At 37.4% G+C, this 13,857-nt stretch overlaps 1 long non-coding RNA gene across 1 annotated transcript; it reads left to right on the top strand.

The window, feature by feature from the left end:
- The first annotated feature begins 6,459 nt into the window (after positions 1-6,459).
- Positions 6,460-8,897, top strand: LOC113301725. The gene is made up of 3 exons (XR_003336448.1): positions 6,460-6,578; positions 7,077-7,189; positions 8,364-8,897. It is a non-coding gene; the product is annotated as an uncharacterized LOC113301725 (long non-coding RNA).
- Positions 8,898-13,857: the final 4,960 nt, after the last annotated feature.

The following is a 13,857-nucleotide window of genomic DNA, read 5'->3' as shown; positions in this document are numbered from 1 at the left end:
TCTGGGGTTCCCTACTATTTTCCCATTGTTGGGTCTTATCGGCGATTTCATTCAAAAATTTCATCGCTTCATCAACAGTTTTATTCTCAAACCCACCTGTGCATAAGGACTCAACCATGGTTGTTGTTGAATAATCTAAACCCTCGTAGAGGATCTGAACTAACCTTACCTTCTCCAAACCATGATGAGGACATTGAGATATCAAGTCATTGAACCTTTCTAAGTACCTATATAAAGATTCTCCCTCTTGTTGGGAAAAAGTACATATTTGTGTCCTAATAGACGATGTTTTATGCCTTGGGAAAAACTTATGTATAAAGGCAGAAGTAAGTTGGTCATAGGTTTCAATTGACTCAGAGTCCAAACTATACAGCCAAGATTTGGCTTTATCTTTTAAGGAAAAGGGGAATAACCTAAGTTTCAACGCATCATCACTTAGGTTTTTAATTTTCAGAGTACTACAAACTTCCTCAAATTCCCTAACATGAAAATAGGGGTTCTAATTCTCCTTCCCTAAAAATATTGGGAGCATCTGTAAAGTCCCAGGTTTCAGTTCATAATTTGCCTCGGTTTTAACTAACTTGATACAAGACGGACGGGAGGTCCTATTTGGGTTTAGCAAAGCTTTCAAAGTTGCCATTTCTGGCACTACCAAAGGACTAGGAGTACTAGGGGTACTTTCCTCACAAAGAGACAGATTCTCAAAACTGAAGTTTCCAAAAACGGGGCTCTCAAAAGAAGAGTCCTCGAGCTCCCCGCCTTCACAAGAAGAACTACTAGGTCTTTCACTAATCAAATGACCTAGAGTGTTTCTTTTCCAAGCCCGTTTAAAAACTTCGGGCATACACTAGAAAAACAAAATCAAAAAGAAAAGTCCTAAAACGGAAGGGATGTTCTATGCAAGCACAATCAAGGCTGACTCCACCACAGCAAACCTACTGATTTCTAGCAAACAAAAAGCATGATGGCTCCACATATATTGTTTCTAGACCAGCTTCTAATTCTTCGAACGTGAATTCGTTACAATTTAAGCAAACCCCTCTGGAATCAATCCGAGTCAAAGTAAGTTGAATAGAGGCGAGGGAAGCTCGGTGGAGCTTTGATACCCAAGGCCTCACCGGTATTACAAGGCGGCGCAGTCACGCATTCAACTTACAGAAACCGTCAATAACTTCGAAGTATGCTTAAAAGAGTAACCAATATTTTTCGAATGACTTTCCTGTTAAACTCGTTACCCTATCGGTCTCGTTCTAGTCAAAAGTTAGGCTTAGGTTCGCGTTTGGTGTCGTTTTCCTAAGGCGGGCAAGAAGAGAACGGTGATGAAATCCGAACCCTTATCTTGTATGGCCAGTCCTTGCCCTTTACTAGGAAATTAAAGCAGCCGTTTTCAAGTCCTCAACATATATGCATACGAAGGAAGACAGTAACTCGCTGACAGGGGATTCGCGAGTGTTTTGACAAACTTACCTCCCGTACAAGACGGGGGATGAACCTTTGTAGTCGATTCGGGTCACAACTCCTATGTCATGTACGAAACCGAGGGGCCGAGGTGATATTGTAATCACCGCCCTTCTCTGCAAATAATTTATATTTAAACTACCCTTCCGTAGGGTTTACAAAAATAATGTCCCAAAATTTAAAGTCCAAAGTCAAAAAATACAAAGTGCAAAAGAAAAAGAAAGTCTAAAAAAAAAATTTACAAAAATAAAAATGTCTCTCTTTTTTTTCTCTCTCTTTTTTATAAAATAAAAAAAAATCTTCTTCTTTCGCTTTGCCTTTCACTCGAAGTCTTTAAGTATTCACTAAAAGCTTTGGCAAAATTTTCTTTCGCTCAAAATTCCGAATTCTGTAAGAAATAGACAAAAACCCAAAAACGTAAAGAAGAACAAATAAAAAAAAAACCTAAAAAAAAAAAAAAATCTAAAAACTCTAGCCTAAAGACAAGTCCGCGTCGGCGGCGCCAAAAATTTGATGTGTTTTCAAAGTTGTTGTAGTAGTATGATTCGTTCAAGACTTGTGAAAGCGGATCTTGAACGGATTTTTTTAGATTCGTTCAAGACTTGTGAAAGACTTGTGAAACCGGATTGTGAAACCTTGGTCGTTCGCTATTTAATAAAAATAGCGAACTAATTTAAAAGGATGTTGTGAAAATTATGGAGAGAATAGGGCTAGGATTCCACCATTGGTTGATATTAGTGATTTAATAAAACAATAATTATGCAACTCAACATTCAAATTGATTCTAATAGTATTGCCTAGACATGTAGATTTCCAAAAGAATAGATGTTAATCCAAGCATAGAATATCAAAACCCTAAAGCAAGCATATTCTATCAAGAGAAAATACACCTAACTAATCAAAATCATATAAACAATTTTTAGTTCAATGCAAAAATCATAATAGAGTTGTTGTAATTAATTAATAGAAATATATCACTTTTACCGAAACAATGGCTTCCTCCATAGCCCCAAGGATTGGGTTTAGCTCATCATGATGTTGGAAACACGCTCAAAAGTTGATTTCATTGCTCAAAGTAGGTGTACAAATGATGAAATGGAGAAAATGATGAAAATTGGGTGTTTGCAACGTTTATAATTGTTGCAAAACATTGTTACAAAGAACGATAGAAAAGAACTGCTGTTGTTGTAACTCTGCGACCCTCACGTGGCTCGTTGTCACTGTTCATAAACGACTGCCTCTGGTGGTCTTTTGTTCTTCGTGTTCTTGGTGCAGCAGCAGAAACAGAGTTCTGAAAACTCTTGATTCTGGCCTCCTGAGCTCTCCTCTCAACCCCAAACTCTCTGTCCTCCTTCTCTATGATCCCAGCAATCTATTTAAACTCCTCAGCCTCATTTAATCACGTCATAATTCTAAATATTCTTCATTGAACTCGGGCAGTAAAGAAAATATTCTGGGAATATTTTCTTCCCTTTTTCTTCTACTGCACGCGTCTGGATACGTGCATAGAATCTTTGTTTAACTCCTTCACGTTTCTGAAGCAACCAACGCGTGCGGTACACGTCCAAACTCGCTGTAATCCCGTGACTGTCTCCTCTCATGCACGTGCTTCCCTGTTTTCTTCTCACGGATTTTTCAGGAAAATTTGATCGAAACAAACACCCATACCAGCTCTGTTAGGACATATCACAACTACCCATAAAGTTTCAGCGATTGAATCGCACAAAAACTCCTCCAAAATCCGATCGAAAAATCTGCCAGTGAATGGAAATATTTTCCCGCCAAAATATTTTTTTGAAATGTTGAAGATGAAGTGCCCCTATCCTTTTCTGGGGTGCGAATAGCAGATGGGTGCTGAGGATGAATTTGGGCTACGCATAACCTTGGGTGTCCCTTAGCCAAATCTGGGGTCCGTATAGCAAATGTCCTCCAGGGGTCCAAATAGCACTTTTTGAGCAACTTTTTCCGCACAAGTGTATTTCTCCAAAAACACCTACACCTACACAAACATAAAAACACCATAATAAATACAAAATCAAGCACTACCAATAGAGACACTGAGGACAATTCAGACACAAAAATGTGTCTATCATGTACAAAGAGATACAATGCAACCAAATTTTTTCTTGGTTTATCAGAGCCAAATCGTTCCTATTTTTGTCTTGATTCAGAGGGGTTGAGATAGATAAGAGAGTTTTGTGTCTATAGTACCGTTGGGATATGGCCGTTGAGACGGTACCAGACTTTTTAGGCTCTATTGGATCTGATCCGATCCGCATTTTTCCTCTTGTGATCCACAAAGTTTGTACGGATCTCACTATAAATTTTTCGTGGTAATATGATCTGTGTGATTTCCAATTTAGTAGCCTTTCATTTACTAAGTTATGTGGTGACAGATGTGTAAGCACCATGAGACCTTTAGCGCAAAACCTCATGTAATTGAGCCAAAAAAGACTCTATGCTTGAATTGAGACTAGAAGTTCTCATATTCAATCTATTACCACGGTATTTAGTAGTGGGTAGGCCCAGATGGGACCCTGTGTTCTCAAAGGAGTGAGAAATTAGCCGTTGAGAGAAAGTCGTTAGAGACCATGGCCTTAGTTGTTTTCCTGAGTCAATTGACTCGGTGTATGTGGAATTTCCATACCGATTCAGGTAAGAGTTCATTGAATTTCCTGAGCAACCAAATTCAGTTAATGCAAAATTAATCACACATTGCGTGTTTTCTCTTAGTTTCCTGAATTCATTAATCAAAAACTTGGGTTGGTATTGAGTATTGAATTCACCTCTGAATCGATTAATTTGCCACTCATTTATGATGGTGATATTAACAACTGGATACTACACATTCTTCATCCTATAAATTAACTTGTTTTCCTCTGTTATGTAACCTCAAATAGGTAGAGAAATAGAGTAAGATGTCTAATCCAGAAGTTCCAAACCATGGTGATCTGAGAGATGAGAGTGAAAGCAGTGTTCGTGTACTCTTCCCTCCCACTCCTGAGCCACCAATCGAGATTAGTGAAACTGAAATGAGTACCGATTCCAGTGATAATCAATATGGTTTTGTTGGTTTTGATGAAACTTATCCTGGAGTGAAGCTTGATGTTGTTGGTACAGTAGCCATCGGTTTCTAATTCAGTCGGTTTGGAAGAGATTTGCATGCTCATCCAGATTACTTTGTTGGAGGACCTTCGCGATTTTATTTGTCTTCCTTGTTTCCCATCAATACTAACTGTGTTGGTTCCTCTGCTGGAGTAGGGTGCGGGTATCATGTTATTGTTGATCGAGCTTTGGATGCTGCTCATGATGAAGCTTTTCCAGAAATTTGCCCCACTTCTTCTTTCACTCCGCCGTCTGGGAATGATAAGAGTTGCAAAAAAAGGGTTTCTACCGCCGAGCGAGTTGCTGCTAGTGTTTCTGATGTTGTTTGTGCTCGAACTCGAAGCAAGAGTGTTGTTGAAGGCAGGCTTCATGCTAAGAAAGGGAAGAGGGTGAAGAGGGGTGATAACAAGATACTCAGATTCAACCGAGAAAAGAAGAAAAGACTAAGAGTTGAAGATGGTGTTTAAAGTATGTACAGTTTTAATTCCGTTTTAAAATGAAGTAAAGAGGTAGTTGTTTGAATGAATCTTCTTGATGAATGCAAGGATCCTTAAAAAAAATTATATGTGATCAAAGAACAAGTAATCAAAGTAATTTTGAGTAGAGATCTGAGTGATTTTCAGTGATCTTAGAGAATAGGGAAACGGATCAGCATGGACCGATTTGCAGAGAAAAAATCGGTAGAAAGAGACCGCTGAAGCTGCACACATATGCGTTAAATTGGCTCCACCCCCGGAACCAACCTATAGATGGAAACAATTTAGCGCACTCAAACACATGATATGACATTAGCTCATTCCCTGGTAAGTCACCTTTTACCTTTATCCTAACAAGGTAAACACATTATATAACTCATTCCCTGGTATGCACAGTTTAGAGTATGCCCAATGCAAATGAGATGAAACCCAAATCTTACTATAATAAAGAAAAGGGGTCTTTTTGGTGGTCATGTGCACCTGAAAAGGCCTTTATACCCTGCCGTGTTTTTCAATTTGTTGTCGTTCTAAAATTTAAACCACAGTCTTTCGACGAGCCTTACGATTCTAATTTAGAGCATGAAACCAGCGCCAATGAACCACTCCTTCACCGCCAACACCATCACCACCACCGCAACCATCGCCGGCACCAGCAACCACCTCCACTTGCACCATCACCATCAGCATCAAAATCATAACACTGTCAGCTACTCCTAATAAGATCAATATACTCCTTCTGTTGGAATATTTTCAACGCCGCTAACCAAAGGGGGGTCCTGGGGGGCATCGCCCCCCAGGCTGTGGTCGACCTGACAGGTCAGGTCGTGGGGGTCCAGGGGAGACCGCCCCTGGTGGGGGTTTCAAGGGGGCAACGCCCCCGGAAGAATTTTTTGAACTGACGGTTTTATTTGGCCGATAAAAGCCTGTTCGAAAATTTCGAATCCAAAAGACACCATTGATGTCTGTTGATGAAGGAACCTGACGTTTCGTGAATAGAAACCTGTTGGCGAATAAAAACCTATTCCCAACAGGTGCAAAACCCTTTATAAATAGCTTCTCTCAGTTTCGTTTAACAGATAAGAAAAATCAATCTGTTTTCTCTGTTTCAAAAAGCATCATCAGAAATCAGAAATCTCTTTGTGTGTTCTTGATTGAATCAAGGGGTACAAACCTTGAATTCAGTTTTCGTTGCAGGGCTTTCATTGTATCCTGAAGGCAATATTTCGCATACCTGTTGTAATCGCCAATTGTTATTGGGAGGGTAGAAATATTTGTCTAAAAGAAATTTATACAAGCCTTGAAAGTTTTGGAGTGCAACAATTTCTTCTCTGTGTCATTCATCCTTTGTGAAACCCATTTTTTTCCAACACCTTCATCATTAACACCATCACCGCCACCGCAACCGTCACCAGCACCATCAACCACCGCCACCGGCACCATCACCATCAAATTCATAACACTACTACTGCTGCACCGTCGGCACCGTCTAAACCAGCTGCACCACCAAATTCATACGTAATCATAATCAATTTACTCCAGGTACAACTGTTACATCTCTATTACAAAATTTCGATTTTGGATCGTCTTATTTTTATTTGAAATTTCGATTTTCTTACATCTTACTCTTACAATAACATTGTGCTAAATTGTTGGGTTCTTCCCAATTTCGACTTTTGTAATACCCTTTAACTGTTTGTGCAAATACCAAGCAGAAAAAGAAACGAGCTTTCAAATTGGGAAAATGTGATAATCGAATCTGTGACTATATGAATGATGTGTTTTCAGATGGGAAAAATAAAAAATAAAAAATGTGATAATGGAATCCGTAACTCTATGAAATGAATGCAAGTGTAGGATCAAAAGTGTGATGCTTTTAATACTTGCTTTCTCTTTGCTCCAGTTTACCACTTTTGATTGGGAAGCATATTTTCTTTTGAATTTTAATGTTAGTTTTAGATTTTTGGGACAAACATGTACTAGAAATACCTATGTCGAGTGTTGCTATCTTTTTAACTACTTAAAAAATTTGCTATGCAGCGATTTGTGGCCTGACCATTGATTTAAGGAGCCTAATTGCTGAACGGATGAACAAAATATTCAGAGATAATCTATGATTGCTGTAGGAGTTCAATTGTTCTCCCGAGAAAATGGTAAGCGCTCTCTTCATTCCAAATTTCAGTCTCATTATTTGTATCATTGCATATATCTATGCTTATTTCTAATCCCGTATGCAAAGAGTGGGGATTTCTTACTTATCTCGATTCCAACATAAATGTCCACACCTCAGTGTACTACCTGTGTACCTATTTAACTTGAATAACACTCATTTTTCTTCCCTTAAATATTTTTTATACTTCTTTCGGGTAAAACAAATTTGTTGCTGAAAATTCAGTCGAGTACTTGAGTCGAAATTCATGGCGGATGGCTGGATAGTTTGATACCACGAAAATATTATGTTATGATTTCTGTATGTACATAAAAGAACTTGGTGTTGCTATTTACTCATAGTCACTATAGTCACCCAATCTGCACCTGTAGTAGCAAGTGCCAATCTAGGCATATTTGAAATATCACTGTATTTTTAGTCACTGTAATACCTTACTGTTTCCAATTTAGAGGCAGAAAGCTAGACATTTATGAGTATAAAAGTGTCATTAGATAGGTTTGGATCATTGAATCATTTGACTCAAAGGGCAGACAGTATATTCGAGCAGCAGGCGCATATTCTACTTAATTCTTTAGCTTCTGACTTCACTTTCAGAATTCTATTTTATTTAAGTTAGTAGTTGTAGTATCAAAATATTAAGTTTCTGAACATTAGCTATTCATATAAATACGTAACAGAATATCACTGTGTAATTTTAGCTTATTGTGGTGTTTCCATGAACTCATTTTTTGTTCGAATTCTTTGTTAATTTTGATGAAAGATTTTACTTCAACTTATTTTCTTACATTTGTGGTTTATTTCAATGGTTTTGTGTTTTCTCCAAGAAAAACTGAGCTAGCTCGACTTTGAGAAGTATCCAAGATTATTGAAAGATTAATAACAATGCTAACTCTTACTTATGTACTCCTATGAGAACACAATCATTATGTTCAATTAATCGATCTGTTTAGTAGCTATAGGGTCAAATTTTTCTGAATTATCATTGCCAGATTAGACGCTATGCTATGCAGAAAACACATATTGCTCTCCCATAGGGTTACCCGTATAACGGGGGAAGAGACTTCCTTGATAGTTACTTTGGGTGGACAGAACATTATAGTTTCTTTGATGAATTTTCGGCTCCTAATAAGACTATTTGTTGGAATTTTACTCCAAAGTGACAAAAATTCCAGGATTTGGTGAAGGGTGTGCTTGATACTGCTGCCGCAATACGTGATGGGGGTTATGCAAAGGCTAGAGTGAAAGGATTGTCTTCTGGAAGTGAGTCGGTTTATGTTCTTACTCACTGCTGGGAGATATTTAATGCTAGCTCATGCAAAGCGTGTTTGGAGAGAGCATCAACCTTAGTGGTCGGATGTTATCGTATTCAGAGGGACGAGCACTTGAGACAGGATGCTTCATGACTCATGAGGTATTCAAACACAAATTTCCTTGACAAAGAACGAACAATTGAAAGCTTGGAAGGTACTACAGAAGCAATTAATGTATCCACATTGTATTAATAGAATTATAATTAAGGGGATATGATGTCATAAAACCAAACTGCACTCTTGACATGACTTTGGACCTCTACTGAACATTGCAGTAAGCCCAGGAGTGTTGCTGATCTTATTTTTGAGTTCTTTGGCTGGCTGTTGTAAAGGTAGGGTAGTAATTGGAGTCCTTAAGCTTAAAAAGGATAAGCAATAAACTATATATACTTCTGGTGTTGGAATGGACTGGCACTCGCATCGTGCGTGCGGTTTTGCTAGTAAGAAAATAAGTAAAAGATGAAATTCATTTTTTGTAACCCCGGCAAAGTCAAAGAAATTCCCACGTTCTCTAATTATTGGGCACCATAAAATGAAACAGTCGTATATACACAAAATATGTAAAAGAGATCAAAAATGAAATTCTCGTGAAGTCATAGCCCATACGGATGAGGTACCGTAGCACCGTACTAGTATATTTCACGTGTCCGGAAATATACAGACTGATTATTACGAGCACCTGCCAGAAATATAATACATGACCACAACAATTTATCTTCATTAGGATATGCTTCATTTTTTGAAACAAAGGCCCGAAATAAAATACATCCAGCCAATATCGAATGGACATCCAACCTGTAGTGTACTAGCGTTAGAACTAGAGCAGATCTAGACACCACTAACAGTCGACAAAATCCATCAAAATCAGACTCCGTTCCACACTACTTGCACTGTTTAGAAAATGTAAAATGACAAAGAAGTACAAGTGAGAGTAAGTATAAATAGCATCATTAAGCAGATGGTGGTTTCTCCTTGAAGTAACTTCATTAACAAAGATTCATTTTATGAATCAAATGTTAAACCAAACTCACAAATACACGAACTGTGTTAGTAACTCCATTAACAAAGATTTATTTTATGAATCAAATGTTAAACCAAACTCACAAATACACGAACTGTGTTTGGACGTTGTAGTCCGTAACAAGCATTTTACAGACACTAACTATAAAGTAGCTAAGTCATACTAACACATACCAAAAGAAATGCTTATCCAGTCTGTCGATGGTGTTAAGATTTACAGCCAACATTTATAAAAACATTACTATCAGACCATATAAGATTGCCAGCGCTAGTTTTCACATTTAACAGTGAATGGTTTATCATACGACTGCTAGATTAATCTAGTGTATATCCCGTTAGTGAAAAACCATGTATCAATGCCAGCTTGTCAAAATAATTAATAACATGAAAATCAACAGATATCATGGAATACACAGAGTTTTATATATAATCTAAAAGAAAGAGCCAAGTCAAAAATGACAAGCTTTACTTTTTTAACGTCATATGCATAAATAGTGACAAACTTTACTTTAGTTTCAAAATAAGATTACAGGGTACGTTTATGCCAATCATTTCCTACCATATTCCGAAGGAGTAAGAGCAACCACAGTCACGATCAAATTTGGGTACTAAATCCAAATGTGGTCTTAAAGAGTGCCGCAGTGGTGAGGAGTAAACCCAAATTTGGTCGCCAAATTTAGGGTTTGAGACCAAATATGGTCGTCTGTCCAGACTAAAGAAGATATAGTGGGACGAAAGTATTAGGAGCGTATGAAATCAGGCGTAAGTTTAATCACCGTATGCAATCAGGCGAGCATATAAACACCGTATGAGTCAGGCGCATGTATAAACTCCGCCCCTTCAAACGCATCTAATACATCCGCCCAATATCAGGCGTAGTTTTATTGTGCGTCTGGATGAAACGTAACTTTAAGTTACGTATGAGATGGGCGTTGATTATACGTGCGTCTGGATGAAACGCAACTTTAAGTTACGTATGAGATGGGTAGAAGAATAGTGTGCGCCTGATACCAGTTTTAATTTTCGTTGATTATATGCACCCAGTTAACTTCCTCTTTCACCATGGCTGTGGTTGGTCTAAGCAGTTACGCCCCCCATCCATATCAACATCATAAACTACCCGCTTTGAGGAGGAAGCAAGAAACGAATGTGCAGTGCTCAAATCATTTACTTCTCACGGACATTTTTGATTTTTTTCTTTGGCTACCCAGACGCACCTTCTATGTCCGCCTGAGTCATACGCACTTTCTATCTCCGTATGTATCAGACGCACATAACATCTCCGTCCCAGTAGACGCACTTTCCATCGCCGTCCCATGTTAGGCGTGAACTATACTTGCGCCTCAATCAGGCGCACGTAATACCTCCGTTTCGTTCAGACGCATATTATAAAGACGCTCGGTCAAGAAACGTGAGTATAAGTTCCGTCTCGCACCAAGCGTTCGTATAAGTTACGCTTCACCAAATTTTGGTCGTCCCCCATTGCGCTTGAACACCCAGAATACCAAATTTTTTTGGTTTTTAGTCTGGCTTTTGATATTTGGTCCGTCTCATGACTGTGGTTGCTCTAAGGCACTACTAGCTAGCTCATACGAAACCAAGAGTTAATTAAAGTATTGGTCACTAAATTTTAAAGCTCCATACTCATGTACGGACTAAACACATCTGTGCCATCGATGGTTTACATGATACCATTAAATTATGAATTGAAAACACCAATATGAATCTCTTAGAAAATACAGTGGATACATATAATGCTGGTTCTTAATACCCATTATTTCAACTAAAGTTACCGTTAGTCAGCAGCTACTCACGGCATCGAATTACCACAAATTAATAGAAAATTCGCAAACAGCAAACATCATCTATAAACACTAGAGTTCCTTTGATCAAACGTAATATTTTAGCCTTCATCTAACAATAAAATTAAATAAATCTAAGGTGGGATTCTCATTTTACCTCTTCATCAACAGATTTGCAGGCGTAAGCTTATATTAAGGACTCGCATGAACCATATGGCATTATTATTAAAGAACTGAAACCAAAATCAAACGAATGTTAAATTAACCAACCTTGAACCTGCTAGTTTATTATCTCTAAACCACCGAACATCTTTGAGAGTTCTCTTGGCACTATGATGTGAAATCTTTAGAGTTGATGTATCTAATTCCTTTTTGGAATATGTCAGAGCATTGCTTGGTTGAACACACTAGCGTTGGTATGTCAAGCTAGTTGTCAAATTTAGTTTCCAAAACGCATTCTTGATTTAGTATACTAAAGATAGTTTTGGACTAGATTAGGTCTAAGAAGAGCTATTCTTGAAGGATGAAGACTGAAGATTACAAGAAGACATCAACAAGGACTTAATCAACAAAGGTATGTGGTGATTGATTTCATTTGAATTCTTGTTCAATTCTACCTTTCTAATCTATCGCACAAATGCTCACTCTATGGAACAATTCCTATGACGGTTAATATACATTTATGTATATATACTTGAGGTTATTTGAGCCACGACTTTTGTGACAATAACCTTTATCCTTGGAAAGGTTCTCATGTTATAGTGAATGAGATTACGAATTCAACGAGCCAAGAATCACCCAATTCCGAGTTATAACGATGATGTTATGAGTGATTTATTAAAGTAATAATTATAAGTGTTGTTGTAATTGTTACAGTTCGTTAGTAGGAAACAATCCATGGACTGGTTGTAAATGTTCACGGACTTGGGCCCAATTACGTGACTAAAAGGCATTTTTGGTCAAGTTGGTGATGTTTCCTTATCTAGGCAAAGATGGCTATTAATCCAAACATATTTAATTACCATATTAAAGTGTTTGTGATTCCTTCCTAAGTTAAAATGTGATTTATTCACATAAATACAATATTTGCTAATTAATTATTAATTTAATTATTTTGGCAAGAGTTGTAACTTAGGAAAGACTCCCATAATTAAGAGAATCTTGAAAAAGGAAAATAGTCAAAACCCTAGCTTAGCTTTTAAGCTACCTTGTTCACTATAAATAAAGGGTTCATGAGTGCTACACGTTTTTATCCCTTTTGGAAAATTGGTGTAAGCTTCATAAGGTTGTTTTCCATGTCTTCTGTTCTTCGTGAACAAGAGTGAGATAAAAGTCTTTGTATTGGGGATCACAAAGCCGAGTCGGATTTAATCTTCGTGATTGATCATACAACTTGTAATCTAGGTTTTTCACCTCTTGTCTATTCTAAGGTTTTCTCTTCTGATATAAAACCATTCAAGAGTTGTTGATCATCCTAGGTTTTGATAGATTTCAGTTTCCGATCGTATACCAACACTTGTTAGTCGAAATCGGAAGCTAGAAAGAAAACTTCGATTAAGGTATCTCGTAAAAATCCTTAAGAATTTTGTAAACAAGATATCTCTAAATTTATTCTAGTTGTTCTTGTTGTAGAATTATTAGGGTTTTCTTAACTTGGAAATTGATCTTTGGAATCGCCCAAGTTCACTTACGAAAATCAGGTTCACGGACTCCTTGTGTGTACGTATACTGATTGTAAGATAAAACCCTAATCTACAAGTTTTTTTTTTGAAATTACTTTTACCTAGTAATTGTTGTTATCAAAATAAACACAAGATTTCCAAAACCTTGATTTACATCTAAAGGGAAATTAAATCGGTGTTTTGTGCAAACAAAAATCGAATCGTATCAATCATGTTGTTGTATTTTCTAAAGAGAGCCTTGGGTTCTGCTAGAAGATTTACGAGAATAATTCCTAAAGAAAATCGGTGTTGTGCTAGGAGTTTTTGCTGGAGCAGTTATTAGATCTAGTCCGAATAGGTAGTAGGAAATTGGTGTAACAACTTATAATCAGTGTGTGTTTATTCTGGACTAGGTCCCGGGGGTTTTCTGCATTTACGGTTTCCTCGTTAACAAAATTTATGGTGTCTGTGTTATTTATTTTCCGCATTATATTTTTTATATAATTGAAATATCACAGGTTGTACGTAAGTTCAATCAATTGTGAATCAGACCTTTGGGTTGTTGATTAAATTGATTGATACTTGGATATTGGTTTTTGATATCGTCCAAGTTATTTCTTATATTCAATCGGGCTCGCAAATTCCTATTTGTTTGATTGCGGATTGAATTGAGAAATTGAGATATAACTCTTTGATATACTTTTCTTAAGATTGAGTCTGACTGTCTAGTTGATTCTCTTGAAAGTATATTGGAGTTAGTCCATACAGATTTCCAAATGAATTATTGGGTGTGGTTGTTGTACCCCTGCTTTTTCAATTGGTATCAGAGCAGGAAAACACGCTAAGACCTCATAAGTC

This window comes from Papaver somniferum, chromosome 8 (genome assembly GCF_003573695.1).
Source record: "Papaver somniferum cultivar HN1 chromosome 8, ASM357369v1, whole genome shotgun sequence".
Classification (NCBI taxonomy): Eukaryota; Viridiplantae; Streptophyta; class Magnoliopsida; order Ranunculales; family Papaveraceae; genus Papaver; species Papaver somniferum.
Note: the sequence above shows the minus strand (reverse complement) of the source record. Positions and strands in the feature narration are given on the sequence as shown.